At 43.1% G+C, this 17,746-nt stretch overlaps 1 protein-coding gene across 1 annotated transcript in view; it reads left to right on the top strand.

The window, feature by feature from the left end:
* The window catches only part of TMEM116 (transmembrane protein 116), a 132,858-nt gene that overhangs the window by 28,062 nt on the left and 87,050 nt on the right, over positions 1-17,746 (top strand). The gene's annotated exons all lie outside the window — the stretch shown is intronic.

Raw genomic sequence — 17,746 nt, 5'->3', positions numbered from 1 at the left:
ATGTTTTATATATAAAAATGTCTTGTTGGTCTTTCGTGTTTGTCTTAGTATTGGGATTTGCACACGTGGCTAGCATTAAAGCATAATTGTCACATGACTTAAAAATTGTCAGATGACAGGAAAAGAGAAAATGATCATTCACCCTTGACAGGTGTTTCCCCAGAAACTTAATTCAGATCGCTGTACTTCAATACTCAGATTAAAGGAGTACCAGTTTCTTCTACTTCAGTAAGTTCTAACCATTCCTGTTAATTCAGTTGAGGACCAGACTTTATTGAAGACATCAAGTTCCAGTTTCTGGCTGCACCTAGCAGTCCTAAAGTAGTTGTTTACCAATCTTTGTGTTTGTGGCTTACCCTGTGTCATAACATTGATTATTAGGCATGTAGGAATATGAATATCACTTTGAGTTTTAGTCTAATCACTGAGTCCTAGAACTCTTGGGCCACCCCATAGTATGTGGTCAGTGGAACTGTCTTTGGTCTGTTTGGTCCTTAGTTGTGCAGTGGTTTCTACTATGTTCAACGTAAACCATATTGAATTATTCTTCTGTAGAAAGGAGTGAACAGTTTAAAGCTTTTGACATACTAGAGCAAAGGGTACAAGTCCAATCCTGATGATCTCCAGTCAGCTTAGGAATTACAGTCATGGGCTGTACAGATGATCTTGTTAATTTTCTTTTAAATATTAGAAGACTTTTTTCTGTTTTCAGCTACAAAGAGGGTATTGGTTAAACATTTACTCATATGCATCTTTCTAAGAACCATTACCATATGCCTTAAAGGCGGATTAGTAAGGTGCTGAGATCAGACGGTAGCCTCATTTATGAGGGCTCCCAGGTGGACTCTGTTGGTATAGTGATGCCACGTGGAAAGTGAGCAGGTGGGTTGGAAAATCCTGTCAGATGTTTGGTTCTTTTTTTCTGGCGACAGCATTTTCTTTTTTTGCAATTTCCCCATCCTCCTCCACAGAATAAACAGGCATATCTCAGGCATGTTGAGTGTCCCTTTTTGTGGAGCTGTCATTTTCCAGAATACCTAAAAGATGTCTGAATCACGCCTGCATACCAGAACTTTCTTGCATATTTGTGTCCAGCATAAATCCCTAAACCAGTATTGTTCACATAAAAGTGCTGCAATACCTACCATCCGTTCCAGTATTAGGGAATGAAGACAAGCTGGGGCCGGCGCCTACAGCAGTAGTGAATAGGACAAGGTTTTCAAGCTTCCTTAGTCACTACTGAACTGTTGGCGGACATTAGGGCCCACTTATAAACACTTTAAAAATTGGACTGTTTTAGGTGACCTAATTCGTAGTTGTGTATGGACCTTCATACTTTACTTCTCATTAATGGACTTGATCTCCTGGAGTTCCTTTCAGCTGGTCCATGCACCCAACACAAACCAGTAGCTTTAACTTGAGCGAGCCTCATTTTAGATTCTCAGCCAACATGACACCAGCCGGCCAGGGACGGTTCTAGCTACAATGGGGCCCTGGGGCAAAAGTAACCTGAGACCCCCCCCCCCCCCCCAGCACCACCCCGGCAGAACATTTACCATCCAGGGCCCGCAAATCGGCTGCCAGACCCCATTTCTCCCCCCCCCCCCCACCCACAGTCACAATATTATTGGTGTCCATCATATGTCCCCATTGCATTGTTGGGGATCCTCATTATTCCCCTCCTCCTTTACCTTACAGATGCAGAGTGTACCCACAGTGGAGTCTTACATAATTAAGGACGCAGAAGGCAGCTTTGGACTTCTTTTCCCCACCAGTGCCTTTCTTCCTCGTTCCCTGCAGCTGTTCACCAGAGCTGGAAAGAAGGGGGCAGACACTTTGGGGGTCCCCTACAGGCTCTGGGGCCATAGGGCAATTGACCCCTTTGCCTCTATGGTAGCGCCAGCCCTGCAGCCAGCTACCTCATCTGAGAACAGTCTGACGTGTTTATAGGGCTTTGTGTATTGGTGAATCCAGCTAATTTTTATCTGATTTGAAGAGAATAAGTGAAAAAGCCCTCATTACTACATAGATATTGGTATAATAGCATAAATATTAATATTTTTAAGTCAGATTGCTGTGTGTATTAGTAATTATAAGAGATCATATTGACCTTAGGCTTGGCAAAAGGCTGCCATTATTTGCTTATAAAAAATGCACTGTATGTTGCCTGCATTTTTTTAAATACCAAACAAACAACAAAAAAAACCGCAAAAAAGTGCATTGCACTTTTCCACAAAGCCCGTTTAACCCCTTGTCCCTCTTGCAGACTAGTAGAACCCATGAATTATGGAACCAACAGACATGTCACTCTCACCATTACTAACCTGATTTTTTTCACTTGATGTTTTGTGCCCCAGCATAAAGAAATGTACTCAAAATAAGTTGTTCCAGGTTATCTGAAGTTCAAAATGAGTTTTTTTAGGCATTCTGCAGTTTTCATGTGCTTGTTAGCTGCTGAAAATAGATAAGATGAGAAAATATCTATTGAGAGAAAATACATGAGAAAAGCTTATTGAATCAGGGTCAGGTACTCCTAACTCAGTTTACTGAGATTGGGAATTATCAGCCAAAAGACTGATCAGTCACTGTGTGTATTCTGTTCACTCTTGTCAACTAATGCACTGCTTGCTTATGTTTGCTTGTCATTCTGCATGACTTGCATGAATCCACTTATAGGTCATATGACAGCAGGGCGGGGGAAAATACAGAAAATGTCAGACCACATGATTCCTAAATACTTTCTGTGACTTCTAAATATAGCACCATTAAAAGTGATACTGGATCATGTGATTACACTATTTCTCATAAACAGGTCCGTCTTTAGGTAACTTCACATCTACAGTATTTGAGCATTGCCATTAAGCTACTCTATACAATTTTTTGCCCCCTGAAGGAACTGTTCAGTGAACATTAAGGTGGCCACACCCCATACAATTAAAATATCCAATTTTACACCAATTTGATAATTACGATCGGTTGTCACAAAAAATCGAAAAGCTTTTTTTTTTCATTTGTTCAAGAATTCTGATCGAATTTCCCATTTTTATTTTATTTTTCTGATCAATTTTATCAAGAATTGGTGTGTGATGGATTGTGAAATTGTATTCGACCAGAATTTTTTTTATATAACTATTCAGTACATTTTTATTTCGATTTTACTAATCAACCAGTAGGAGAACAGAGGCGCCAGCAGGATAAAAGTGGATAAAAACTTTAAAATTTGCTGGGAGGAAGCGGTGGACTTACCTCCATAAAGCAGACACGAAAGACTGTCTGAATAGTAGTCACATTTATTACTTAGTACCCCAAAACAGTGCCTGAGGCGCTACACCTGCGATTGCTGAAATTCTGTCTTGTCCCCATTTTTATTGCCTGATGAAGCGGGCTGGGCCTGCAAAACGCGTTGCACTGTTTTGGGGTACTAAGTAATAAATGTGACTACTATTCAGACAGTCTTTCGTGTCTGCTTTATGGAGGTAAGTCCACCGCTTCCTCCCAGCAAATTTTAAAGTTTTTATCCACTTTTATCCTGCTGGCGCCTCTGTTCTCCTACTGCTATACCGTGTCCACCCCTGGTGGAGGGTGATCTACCCCCTTTCGCATCTACAGAGAGCGACTTCTTATCCCTGAGTGAGGGCAGGTCTAATCTCCTCACCTGCCTATACAGTGGTTGCCTGTGTGGTAACTCATGTTTGTGAGTATAATTTTCTCACGATAACCTTTACTTCATTTATGCTTAACATACTACACTATATTGGGCTCTCGGTTTCTCTATATTTTACTAATCAACCAATTTTTGTGTCAGTTTGTGATTTTTTATCCCTAAATTGCGGCAATCTTGAAAATAAGTGTGTATTGCCTTGAAGATTCTGATCGAAACTTTCAATCAATCGGATTGGAATGCTGGAATTGAATCAAAATAAAAACAATTGTATGGTGTGTGGCCACCTTAAGGGTGACACTTTTGCTACAGCCGAGCGACCTGTTCTGTATTATAGCCTGTTCTGTGCTATGCAGACAGGAGGAATTGAGGAGCGATAGTCAAGTGGTCAGTGGGATGCTGAATAATATCATTTATTGGTGGATGCTTGTTTAGCAATCTGACAGGACAAAGTGCTATGCTATGCAGCCATAAATCAAACACTCCTGCTGTGACTATGATAAGCACACATTTTCCCAATGAATTTTCAATTGAAAAATGAATGGACCTTGATTAATATACTCCAATATGAATGGACCTTTTCTTTATATACCGTAATTTTGTTACATTATTTTTTAATAAAAATTATCATCTAATGTATGGCTAAGGGTGACGTCACACAGGCAGCTGAGTTCCAGCTTAGGAACAGTACAATTAAGACTAAAAAAAGGGTCCATACAAAAGGACCTTAAATATTACCTTGGGTTATTTGCTTTAATTGTACCTACTATACCTGTAAACAGTAATGATCATTTTTAATAACAGTGTAAAATAAACCTATCTCATTTATTTATTTATTGTATTTATAAAGCGCCAACATATTACACAGCGCTAATAGGCAAACGCAGCAGGGGGGGGGGGGGATTACAGCTGCCCAGAATCCCCCCTCAGACTGGGGCTGGTGCATTGTCTGGGGACAGGCACAAGTTGAGACGCCAGAATATTTGCAGGCATCCTGCAGCTCACAGCCCCGCCCCCTTTCTTTCCCGGCTACAGTTGACTTTGGATGCAGCAGCAGTGTGTGTACAGAGCATGGAGCAGCAGTGTGTGTACAGAGCATGGAGCAGCAGTGTGTGTACAGAGCATGGAGCAGCAGAGTGTGCACAGAGCATGGAGCAGCAGTGTGTGTACAGAGCATGGAGCACTTCTGGGGAACTTAACAGAGTCAGGTATGAGCACAGCCCTGTGCCGTGCTGTGTGAATGCTTCACTTTCCCCTTCATTAGCAATGTTGGCTGTCCTCAGTATTATCTGTATCCAAATTTGTTCTATTGTCGATCGGTAGCAGATCGGACATTTAGGAAATAATTGTCAGATCCTGTCAGTCGGACAGGAAATTGCATTATGTGTACCCAGCATGATGTCCTACCATAGCTTAGCGCGCCTCGCCGAAAAATGGGCGTGGATGTGACATTGTATGGGCAGAGCGTAACCGTAACCCCAAAGCAGCAAATAAAACCAACTATGACCATTAAATAATAAATGCAGCAACAGTTACCCCAGACACCAGAAAATAAATGCAATGTGGGCAACATTTCAGCAGAAAATAAATGCAATTTGGGCAACATTCCAGCAGAAAACAAACGCAATGTGGGCAACATTTCGCAGAAAATAACGCAATGTGGGCACAATTTCAGCAGAAAACAAATGCAATTTGGGCAACATTTCACCAGAAAATAAACGCAATGTGGGCAGCATTTAAACAGAAAATAACGCAATGTGGGCAGCATTTCAGCACAAAATAACGCAGTGTGGGCAGCATTTCAGCAGAAAATAACGCAGTGGGCAACATTTCAGCAGAAAATAACGCAATGTGGGCAACATTTCACCTGCAAAAAAAGGAATTTACTCACCTGACAGAAGTCTCCTCTCCCGGCCAGCCTTTGGCGGTCAGCTCCCTGGACCATCTTCCTCCTGCAGTCTCCTGCGCTGAATTGAATAGCAGGTCTACGGGAAGATGGCGCCCGAAGCACACACAAATAGTCTCCAGTACAGGGCTTTGGATGCCATCTTCCCGTAGCCCTGCTCTGCCTGCCGGAAGACTATGCAGGCTGGAGCGGGACTGCGGGCTATGAACTGGCCGCGGCGTCTATTAGACGCTGCCGCCAGTTCATGCAATCGTACGGTGGCCAGAGTCGGCCCGAGGCTAAAAGCGGGACGTTTCCTGGGACCTAGCGCAGCCTGGGACAGGGGACCCCGAATCCGGGACCTGTCCCGGGTAAAGCGGGACGTATGGTCATTGTATCTGAGCAGGTATGTCATGTAAAAACCACTCCCTATAATGGCTGCAGGATCTGATTGATGCACCTAGGCTGTAGGAGGAGTGGTGGTAACATTACCTCTCCTGCAACTGCTTATGAGCTCAGCTGAAAAAGAGGCAAGGAACTTTTTTCAATGGGGCATATGGCTGCAGAGTTTGACAGGGATCTGCACAATACAAGTGAGAATGTTGGAGTACATCTTACAGATGTCACCACAATTTAGGTAGGAACTGCCCTTACTTTGTGTGCTCTTTAATTAGGCAAAAAGGGGAAAAGTAGGGGAAGGGGAAAAGAAAGAAAAATAACTTAACTGTTCATCTGGGACCTAATGGTGGCCATACACTGTAGATCTGGTGAATCACTGACAATCCCCACTATCCCCAATAGGTATAGTATACATTATCCAACTCTTAAAGGAGTTATCCGGGCATTATATAGGAAATTTTCCTTTCCTGGTGCAATTCCATGGCAGCATACTATACTATGGGTTCCGGCCCGCCCCCTAACCCCATTGGACACCATAACTGTAAGTTTTTCGTTAGAACATGTACCCACCATTCTAATAACTATAGTCCTCCCCGACAACTGGGTGGGACCGTATGCTGCCATGGAATTGCACCAGGAAAGGAAAATTTCCGATAGGTAAGTATTAATTTTCCTATTTCCCTGGTGCTTCCATGGCAGCATACTATACTATGGGATTTAACTAGACAAGAACAAGGCAGGGAGGGAATGCATAACACTATTTATTTAAACAGTAGAAGCAGCATTAATAATAGAACGACCAACAACAGAAGAAGTAAGCAAGGATGGATCAATTCTATAATGCTCAATGAAGGTATTAGATGAAGACCATCCTGCAGCTTTGCAAATGGTTGACATCGATACTCCAGCATAAGATGCCCATGAAGAAGCCATGCTTCTGGTAGAGTGGGCAGAAGGTTGAGCGGGCAGAGTGAGTCCTTTTGCCTTATATGCTTTGGAAATTACAGTCCGGATCCATGAAGCAATGGTCCTTGCTGAGGCTTCTTTACCCTTCCTGCCGCCTGAAGGAACAAGTAGTAAATGCTCTGACTTTCTAAAGGTTTCTGAAATAGAGATATACTTCTTTAACAAAGACACTAAATCCAGAGGATGTTCACTTGCAGGATTGTCTTTGTCTAGAAAGGCAGGAAGAGTCCACTCATTGTCAAGGTGAAAAACCGTTACAACTTTGGGCAAAAATTTGGCTATAGGTCTTAATGTTACTCGATCTTGATAGAACACAAGGTAAGGATCTTTGTACCCCAGAGCATGAAGTTCTGACACCCTTCTTGCTGACGTTATGGCTAACAGAAAATCCAACTTGTAAGTTAGGTTAGTAGTTGAACAAGAGTCTAAAGGGCAAAAAGGGGAAGCACTTAGGTATTCCAATACTATCGGCAAGTCCCACTTAGGATAAATATTCTTTTTTGGTGGATTAATTTTCAAGGTGGCCTTCAGAAACTGTTGTATCAAAGGATTAAACGCCCATTTTTGTCCTGACAAAGATGACAGGGCCGTCACATGACCTTTAAGCGTGTTATAGGATAATCCCCTATCCAAACCTGCTTGGAGAAAGTCCAGTATATTGGTTACTGAAGGTGTCAAAGGATCAAACATGCATTTTGTAGCAAAGTCCGTAAACTTTAACCACACTTTCTTATATGCAGTGTTTGTAGATGTTTTTCTTGACTTAAGTAGAGTCTGTACCACAGCATTTGAACACCCTAGTCTCGAGAGCCTTTCCCCTTCAATATCCACGCAGCCAAGTGTAACTTGTGCGGAGCAGGATGGAAAATTGTTCCCTGAGACAAGAGGGTTGATGAACTCTGAAGAAATATTGGTTTTGTCTGTGCCAGTTGTAACAGCAGGGGAAACCAAACCCTGTTCGGCCAATAAGGGAGTACTGCCAATACTGTAGCCCTCTCTCCCATCAATCTGCGCAGAAACCGGAAAATCAACGGGACTGGAGGAAAAGCATACAGGAGATGAGACGGCCACGGCTGGAGAAGAGCATCTACTGCCAACGCTGTAGGACATGGGTTCCGTGAGAAGAAGAGAGGGAGCTTGTGATTCTGAGTTGAGGCAAACAAGTCCAATGTTGGATTCCCCAACTTGCGTGTCAATTGAAGGAAGACTTTCTGGTTCAAAGACCACTCGTTGGTGTTTAGTGTATTTCTTGATAGATAATCTGCCTTCACGTTGAGATGCCCCGGCACATAGACTGCTCTGAGATATAAAAGATTCTCCTCCGTCCAGGCAAGAAGAGACACTACTTCTTGGGCTAGAATCCTGCTGTGCGTTCCTCCCTGGTTCTGAATATAAGCCACTGTCGTCGTGTTGTCCGACTTCACACACACGGCTTTCCCCTTCAGAAAATGAGCGAAGGCTTGCAAGGCTAGTCGGACTGCTCGTAATTCTAAGAGATTGGAACTCTTTGAGGCAGGCTGAGATGGCCAACGGGCTTGTACCACTTGATTTTGGTACCATGCGCCCCAACCGAAAAGGCTGGCATCTGTTGTCACGAATTCCCACTGTATTGGAAGTAAGGAGAAACCTGTCAGAAGATGTCTTTCTTCCGACCACCAGAGTAGAGACTCCTTCATCGATCGGGATATTACAATTCTCTGCTGCAAGTCTTGTTTGTTCCATTGGAGTAGGAATGGTAATTGGAAACCCCTCATGTGGCAATGCGCCCACCTGATCATCGGAATTGTCGCTGCCAATGTACCTAGAAGTTGTAAGCAACTTGTTCAGTGTGTTCAGTGTGTTGAAGTATGCTCCTAGATACACCATCTGTCTGCACGGAACTAATTGGCTCTTCTGATGATTGATAATCCAACCCATTTCTTCCAATATTTGTAAGGCAGTTTGGGTTTGTTGAGATAGGGTCCGAGAAGAGTTCGACAGGATTAATATGTCGTCCAGATAATAAAAAATTCTGATTTCCTTTTCTCTGAGTATTGCTATGGTCGCTTGAAGAACTTTGGAAAATGTTCTGGGTGAAGTTGAAAGCCCGAATGGAAGAGCTCTGAATCGCAGATGTATATCTTGAAGAACAAACCTGAGGTAAGCCTGATAGCGGGGATGTATGGGAATGTGGAAGTAGGCGTCTTTCAAGTCGATTGACGTCATATAATCGTTCGGCTGCACAGACAGAATGATGGACTGCAGGGACTCCATTTTGAATCTCGGAAGCAGAATGTGCTTGTTCAATTTCTTCAGATCTATTACTGGTCGCCAATCGGCCGTTTTCTTGGCTACTAAAAAGAGAGGCGAGTAGACACCTTTGCCTTTTTGAGAGAGAGGTACTTCCTGTACTGCATTCTGGCAGACTAGTAGTTTTATGTAGTCTATTAAACACTTTCTTTTTTGTTTTGCAGATGGAAGACGAGTAGGTAGATATATATTTCCTGGAGGAGTCTTGAATCTCCATCGATGTCCCTTGCTGATGGTCGCCACGACCCAAGGATTTGAAACCCTGTCCGCCCACACTCGAGCGAAGGCCGTAAGCCTTGCTTCAACCGAAAGAGTGTGGGTGGACAGGGGCTCAAAAGGACTTACCCTGAGCCGGACGAGCAGCAGAAGCGGTTTTGACCGTTTTGGCTAAGCCTGCCTGAGCTGATTGCCACTTCCTTTGGTATTCTTTACCAGGTTTATAAGAGCGTACCCCTTTAAACTTCTGAAACTGCATCTGCGGTTTTTGGGCATATCTTTGTTTCCTAAACTGTCTGTCCTGAGGAATCTGACCAGATTTTCCTCCTGTCGTTTTGGAAATAGCATTATCAAGTTTTTCTCCAAAAAGAAATTTCCCATTAAAAGGAATTTTTACCCAATTTTGTTTTGATAAATTATCGGCCTTCCAAGGTTTCAACCAGAGAGCTCTTCTGGTAGTAATAGAGGACAACATGGCTCTTGATGATGCCCTGACTCCATCGATGGCTGCCTCGCCAACGAAATCCGAAGCTATTTTCAGATCTTCTAAAGCGGAAACCACTTGATCTATTTCTGCTCCTGATTTTACTGCCTCTACTATATTGTTTGTCCAAATTCTCATTGCCCTTGAAAGAGAAGTTAATGCAATTGACGTTTTGCATGCTGCTCCCGAGAATAAATACGTCTTCTTCAATTCGCTTTCCATTTTACGGTCCAGAACATCCTGGAATGACACTGAGTTTTCCATAGGGAGTGTAACGTGCTTTGCTAAACTGGCTATAGAGGCATCAACTAAGGGAGCTGTCTGAAGGGATTCTGAATCAGCTTCTTTAAACGGATAGAGCTTTGCCCATCTATTGGTGAAGGAAGACTTGTTTTCAGTTTTATTCCACTCTTCATCAATAATTCCTTTAATTTCTTTCATTAATGGAAAAGAGGGACCCGATTTTGTAAGATGAGGATAATACTTTCCCACTTCCTTAATGGATTCTTCGGGATCTGACCATTGCAAGGCTTCCTTAATTGCAGTTACCAAGGGCTCTACTAATGAAAACTGAAAATTAATTGGTTCCTCAGAATCAGAGGCTGAATCCCCCGAAGGATTTTGCTGAACAGAAGAATCCTCCAGCACATGCTCCACAGGACGGAGTGTATCATCTTGATTAGAAGAAGAAGGTACAACAGGAAGTTGTGAGGCTAGCTCTTCTCTTACGGCTTGTTTAATTAGATCCAAGACTTTAGAAGAGTCTTCAGCTTTGGATGATGATTTCTCTTCAAAACATCGTTCACAAACGATTTTATTTGGCAGGGATTTCCTTCCACACATCCAGCAATATCCGTTCTTAGGTCCTGGTGGTGAAGGATTTCGATAGCGAGGAGAAGGACTTCTTCTTGATCGAGATCTAGATCTGTAGTAGGATCTGTATGATGGTGATCTTTCATCCCGTCTTCTTGATTTACTTCTACTCTTTCTTGACGAACGGTGCTGTGAAGATCGCCAATCTTCCTTGTGTTTAGGTCTAGAAGGGCTAAAGGGGAATACTAATTAGTATCCACAAAGCCACAAGACCCTCCTTTTTTTTTTTTTTTTTTAAATGCTCACACTTTACCTGCGAGCTTTCGCTTGGCCTGAATTACGACCCATAATAGAAGAATAGTCGAGCTGCAAGCAGAAAGATAGAATTAACCTCTTGACGACCAGCTAACGCCGATTGGCGTAAACTGGTCGTCTGCGGGTTACCATGGAAACGGCCGCTTGATCGAGCGGCCTTTCCATGTCAGTTCACGGAGGGTGTCTCCGTGAACAGCCGGAGAGCCGCCGATAGCGGCTCACCGGCAAAATGTAAACAGGCGGGGAAGAAATCCCCGCTGTTTACATGATACGGCGCTGCTGCGCAGCAGCGCCGTAAGTCAGATCGGCGATCCCCGGCCTCTGATTGGCCGGGGATCGCCGGCATATGATAGGCTGAAGCCTATCCCACAATGCGCAGGACGGATATCCGTCCTGCGCAGCCCAGGAAGGGAGAGGGAGGTAAGGGGAGGGAGGGAGCGCACAAAACGCTGCGGAGGGGGGCTTTGAGGAGCCCCCCCCGCTACCCACTAATGGCCGGCGGCGATCAGACCCCCCCAGCAGGACATCCCCATAGTGGGGAAAAAAAGGGGGTAGTCTGATCGCCCTGCTGCACTGCTGATCGGTGCTGCGGGCTGTAGAGCCCACGCAGCAACGATCAGTGAAAATTCCCCTGGTCGGCAAGTGGTTAAGATAGAAAAACTATTTTGAAATATGTATACATATATATATATATATATATATATATATATATATATATGTATATACATACATACCCATGTATATGTATATACATACATATACCCCCACATACAGTCCCCTAAAACTTTTTTTTTTTTAATATATATATATATATATATATATATATATATATATATATATATATATATATATATATATATATAAATATTTTTTTATATATATATATATATATATATATATATATATATAAAAGAATTGTTTCTAATAAACAGTGTTTTTTTTTTTTTTTAAAACATACCTTCCGACAGAAGGTAATGACTACTTCAGCGCTTCCAGGCTTTCCAGGCTGCAGAGCTTGGTGAAAAGCAGCCTCTCGCTCTGGAAGCGCTGTTTAAATAACTGTGGGAGAGTGTGGGCATGCTCAGGACGCATTTGCCCCAAACCAAGATGGCCGCCGCTGATTCTGAGGGCGGAACAGGGGCAGAGCGAAGGCGGATCCCCGGAAGGAAAGAAAAACACACCTAGTCTCGCGTGGCCGCGCGAGAACAAGGACCCGGCCGATCAGGCAAGCCATTGCTTCCCTCTCGCCACAGCGTGCACCGCCAGCCGAGACGCCATGCCGCCCCAGGGAGCCAGGGCAACCCCGGACCATCTCAAACCTCCCTGCAACTACAGCATAGCGCAAGTCGCTATGCTGTTAAAGGTATAAAGATACAGTTTTTAGAGGAGGAAGACAGTAAGTAAGGCAGATGCAGCATACAAAAAAAAACCCTGTATTTAACAGGCTAACAAAACCACCGGGACTATTAACCGGGATCTCACGAGGGGCATTTAGCACCTATTTGAGACTTCTGCAGGGAAAGGGATAAACCCTGCAGGAATTTAAAAAGGAAAAAAGGGATAGCAAAAAATAGTGTCCAAGAGGAGGGGAGGACAAAGGAAAAAGAATGGTGGGTACATGTTCTAATGAAAAACTTATAGTTATGGTGTCCAATGGGGTTAGGGGGCGGGGCCGGAACCCATAGTATAGTATGCTGCCATGGAAGCACCAGGGAAAAAGAAAATAAAGGCTACTTACCGGTGGCTTCCTCCAGCCCCAAGCTCCCAGGACCTCCCTCGCCGCACCTCTGCGCGCAGCTGTTCGCCGGAGCTCCGTCCCGGTCCCCGGCAATGACGTCAGAGCGACCTCCAGGCCACGTGGGCCGGAGCAGACTGCGCAGGCGCAGTAGTTCCTGGAGGTCGCTCTGACGTCATCGTCGGGGACCGGGACGGAGCTCCGGTGAACGGCTGCGCGCGAGGGAGGTCCTGGGAGCTTGGGGCTGAAGGAAGCCCCCGGTAAGTAGCCTTTATTTTCTTTATAATGCCCGGATAACTCCTTTAAGCAATCAGAAATAGGAATTCCACTTGAAGTGTTTTCAGATAACCATCTAACAACTGTTTTAAAATAACACACGTAACAAAACAGAACCCAGAAAGAGAAATCAAAAGTACTGCTGTGCTGCCCACTGCACTAAAACAAGGAAAAAAATAAGGAGACCAGAGATACTTCCAGTTCCCTAAATATAAGTAACACTAGAAGATATATTACACTACAGCCACCAGGGTTATTGAGGGATTATATAGGACCACTAAGAGGCCTAAGACTTAGTATGATGTGAATCTAACCAGTTCTTCCAGATTCTATTAAATGTATGTAATGCACCTCTTTTTTTATATATTGCTTTTCGTAAAGGAAGAATACCATTCACCGAGGTTATCTATTCTCTATGAGTAGGGACTTTAGCCTGTATCCAATATCTAGTAAGAAGTTTTCGGGCAATATGTAACACTTCAATTATAAATTGGCAGGTGTATTTATCTGTGAGAGAATCAGGAAAAATGTATAAGAGACATATTTCAGGGTCACAGGTGATCGGGCAGCCCATATAATCGTTTAAGAATTTAATAACTTGAGCCCAGTAGAGGTTTACATCAGGGCAAGCCCAGATCATGTGGAAAAAGGTTCCCCTGTCTGTTATACATTTGGGACAGTTAGGTGAAATATCAGCTTTAAATTTGGAAAGTCTTACAGGTGTTAAAAAAGCTCTATGCACTATATACAAATAAATCAAACGATCAGGGGCATGAGATACTAGAAGCACTCTGTCAAGGGTATCCTTCCAATCTTGTTCTTCCAGTGGTCCCAGATCCATTTCCCAAATAACTTTACGAGAACTAGCACGTACACTAGCAGTAGGAGAGATAATTGCATCGTACAAGGCAGAGATGAATTGCTTGGGGGTAAGAACATTGATCACATTCAAGATACATGAGTCCTTAAGTTCGGACGGTAAGGTTTCAGAGATGTCGTATTACATAATTATGAAGTAGTTTTGCATGTGCTTTGTCCCATACAGTCAGTTTTTGTTTTAGGGTTGGTGTCAAAGATTGGAAATTAGTTATACATTGTTTATCTTTTAGGACATTATATACAGGATCAGTATAATTAACGGACAGCTCATCAAATAAGAGGATTTGCAATGCCTGCCTGTCCTCCCTAAACCCAGCGTAAAGAAGTGATAGATGTGCAGCCAGGTAATAGGAATAACAATCCGGCAGTGCAATACCCCCTAAATCCTTAGGGTGTTGTAGAACAGAGAGGGACAGCCTATGTCTTTGGTGGGACCAGATAAATTGCGTCAGATGTGCATTTAGCTTAGAAAAAGTAATAGGTGGAAGATATACTGGTGAGTGCCATACTATATACAAGATCTTAGGGAGAATAATCATTTTAAACATATTTGCACGGTCTAGCGTAGTTAGTGGTAATTTTTCTCATGCACGAAGTTTAGCAATCATGGAATGCAACAGAGGGGTGAGATTCAAAGGGATTAAATTATCCAAGAGGCGAGAGATATTGATGCCTAGGTAACTAAATTCACTAACACAAAAAGAGGACTCTTGCGCTCCTGTTCCTCGGTGACCACTTTAGAGATGTGTTCCTCTTAAGATGTCATGCGCTGCGACGCTCCGTGGCAGGGTAACTTGAGCAAAACAATCAAAAAAAGGAGGAGCGCGCCATAGCGCATTAATCATAAAAGATGGTTTATTAAAATAGAAAGTTTATACTCACAAACATATGAGTGTACGCGCTTGTCAGCGGGCAGCCAACCGCTTCAACAGGGGAGGATGTCGCGCCGTGGCCAGCAGCGCGAGTCCCGATCGTCTGGGCTCCGTCCGGCTGTGAGGTGGGTATGGCTGAATCAGCGGGCGTGTGACGTCATGACGCGTTTCGGCGCTCTGCGCCTTCGTCAGATGGCGTCACACGCATACAGGCATTCACTTATAGTGTTGCGCTGTGTTGTTGCCATAGTGATAGACATTCACAAAACTTTATTGAACTCACCAATATGTGCCACCCAAACGGACGCGGAAGTTGCATGTGTCCCAGGCGGCATATTGGTAAACAAAGTTACGGAAGCATGGAAGAGAAGCTGTGTTATACAACCTCCCACCCTCCGTATCAAACTTAAAAAATATATGGATTAAAATCATTTTTATTCCGTTAGTGAATGGATTTTGAACCAATCGGCTTATAAAAATTAAAAGTGATATAAATTTGGATGGTGGGAAATGCAACGGGGGGGGGGGGGGGAGGGGGGGGCATAGGGCAGTTCGCGTCATGGAGCTAGAAAAACCATGATACGCAATTTTTGTGCTAGACCGCTCAACGCGTCATCCTCCACCTTTGAAACTACAAACATAAGTAATGCAAACTTATACATATGTCTCAACTGATGGTTGCTAATAAATAAATAAAAACCATAAGTGACATTTATCACTCTACACACTCTATACTTCAGGTTATACACACTCCTAAAAGCTTCCTTCCTTATATATATATATATATATCTCTTTTCAGGAAGGGGCATTTCCCATTGTTAAAAGACAGCAGACATGGGAAACACATATACATTGTGGATAATAAATCACTGGGCGTTTTGGTTGTTAAAACCAACTGACATGGGGGATGAATGATGGTTAATTAGATCAATATTGCTGGCATCAGACTAATAATTGCCCATATGAAAAACTGTAGGGTGTGGATCACTGGGGAAAATGGGAAAAAAGGGGAAGGGAAGGGGAAGGGGAAGGGGGGGAAAAAGAAAAAAAGGGGGGGGGAAAGGGGGGAAAGGGAGCTCAGGGATTTGGGCTTCTACGTAGGGGCAGGGCAACGACCTACTATGGACAGGACCTATTATGGAGCATACTCACCGCCCTCATCTAGTGTTAAGAACTGCTACTAGGGGGATGCTGGAGGGAAAAGAAGAAAAGGAGAATCAAATCAATAGCTCGAACCTCATATTTGGCATAACTTAAACCTCTACACAACAATCAACAGGTCACAAATATGTGGATATCTCTAGTCCTACAATATGTGCCAGACACGAATATCCAGCATACCCAGTTCAGACCAAAATCGGTGTTTTATCCCACTCAGTCCAAAGGTCAGTTTGTCAATACCTATTATCAGGTAGTGTTAGACCAGTTTAAAAAGGTTTGCAAAGAAAAAGCATCTGATCGACACCACAATCTGAATCCAGTAGAAAAGAAAGCATTGAAAGAGCTTGCAGAAAACAAAGAGATCGTAATTAGACAGGCAGACAAAGGAGGAGGTATTGTGGTGATGAATTTTGATGACTACGCGAATGAAGGTCTGAGATTATTGTCTGACACATGCACTTATCAATTGCTAAGTATAGATCCCACCGTCGCTTTTAAAGAAGAATTGCAAAGCTTAGTGAATGATGCGCACTTTCATAAGATTGTCAATGATCATGAGAAGAGATTTTTAGTTCCTAGTCACCCAACCATCCCTTATTTTTACCACATCCCTAAAATTCACAAGAATCCCACAAACCCTCCGGGTAGACCCATAGTAGCAGGGATGGAGGGATTAGTGGCAAACATTTCTTCTTACGTGGATTATTTTCTACAGCCCTTGGTTCTTGATTCCCAAGCTTATACAAGAGACTCCCTACACGTAATGGAAATGTTACAGAAATATAGGTGGGATAAAGGGTTTCTTTGGGCCTCTCTGGACGTTTCATCCCTTTATACTAGTATCCCTCATGAAAAAGGCCTAGAGGCAGTGCAATATTTTCTTACTTTAGATGGTTCCCTCCCCATGTTACAGAGTCAGTTCATTATGGATCTTCTTAAATTTGCTTTATCACACAATTACTTTACCTTTATGGATAAACTTTATCTACAAACCTGTGGCACTTCGATGGGGGCGGGATTTGCTCCCAGCTTTGCCAATTTGTACATGGCATATTGGGAAAATCAACATATTTGGTCGTGTAACCCCTTCAGCAAGCACCTGGTGTTCTACACTAGGTACATTGATGATATCTTGTTAATATGGGATGGGGATGCCAGAACTTTTGGTGAATTTTTGATCTATTGTAACAATAACTCCTTAGGTCTGTCCTTTACCCATGTGATTTCAAATGAGAGCCTAGTGTTTCTGGATCTGGAACTGTTTGCTGACAATGGGGGTCAGATATGTTCTAGAACCCATTTTAAACCAACGGCAGGAAACTCCTACTTACATGCTTCCAGTTGTCACAACCGAAGGTGGATACAAAATATCCCTAGAAGTCAATTCTGTCGGTTGAGACGAAACTGCACCTCAGACAATGACTACTTGGAACAGGGGGAAATATTGTCCAATAAATTTATGGAGAAAGGTTATAAGCCCGATTATATAAAAAAGACACTAAATGAATATAAAATAGGGCCTAAGCCTAAAGAAAAAGCTGAAACCAATGAAAGATCCCATACTGACCTTCCCTTCATAACCACCTACACTGAAGCCTCTAATTCTATTAGAAATATAATAATCCAGAACTGGCCCATTTTGAAACAGGACCCGCTTCTAAAGGACATTATCCCAGAGCGCCCATCCATCATCTTTAAGAAGGCCAGGTCTATCAAGAACACCATAGCCCCGAGTAATGTTAAAAAGAAAAAAGTAGGATCAGGCACTATGTTTCCTTCACTGAAAGGCACCTAT

This window comes from Hyperolius riggenbachi, chromosome 1, assembly GCF_040937935.1.
Source record: "Hyperolius riggenbachi isolate aHypRig1 chromosome 1, aHypRig1.pri, whole genome shotgun sequence".
Lineage (NCBI taxonomy): Eukaryota > Metazoa > Chordata > Amphibia > Anura > Hyperoliidae > Hyperolius > Hyperolius riggenbachi.
This window is presented reverse-complemented; position numbering and strand designations above follow the sequence as displayed.